Genomic DNA, 446 nt, shown 5'->3' on the forward strand with positions numbered 1-446 from the left:
TACTCGCGCGCTAGAGCACGGCGGTTCTCCCTACGCCCCGACGCTTCGCTCCGAGAATAAACGACACGAGTGGCTCCTACCAAAATCTGTGTGCTGATTGAAATACGTCAGCATTACAGTTGGTGGAGATTTGTGGTTCGAAAACCGTGCCAACATCGTTCATCATGCCAGTGGAACATTCGCCGGCTCCAACAGCTCACCACGGCTACAACACGCGGTCCGCGACGGACCCGCAAGTGGATCAACAGCCCCAAGAGCTGCTCCAACCCTCAACGTCGGGTCAGCCTGCTCCTCCACCATCGACGGAGACAAGCTCATCCCAGTACGAAGTCGCCACGGATCAACCAGAACAAGCCTCAGCCCTCACCACAGAAACCGAGAACACGGGTTACACCTCCGATGACTCGGCTGGATCGGAACAGCTCGTCACCATACCAAACCCTCAA

The sequence above is a fragment of the Galendromus occidentalis genome, unplaced genomic scaffold (genome assembly GCF_000255335.2).
Source record: "Galendromus occidentalis unplaced genomic scaffold, Mocc_1.1 scf7180000075747, whole genome shotgun sequence".
Classification (NCBI taxonomy): domain Eukaryota; kingdom Metazoa; phylum Arthropoda; class Arachnida; order Mesostigmata; family Phytoseiidae; genus Galendromus; species Galendromus occidentalis.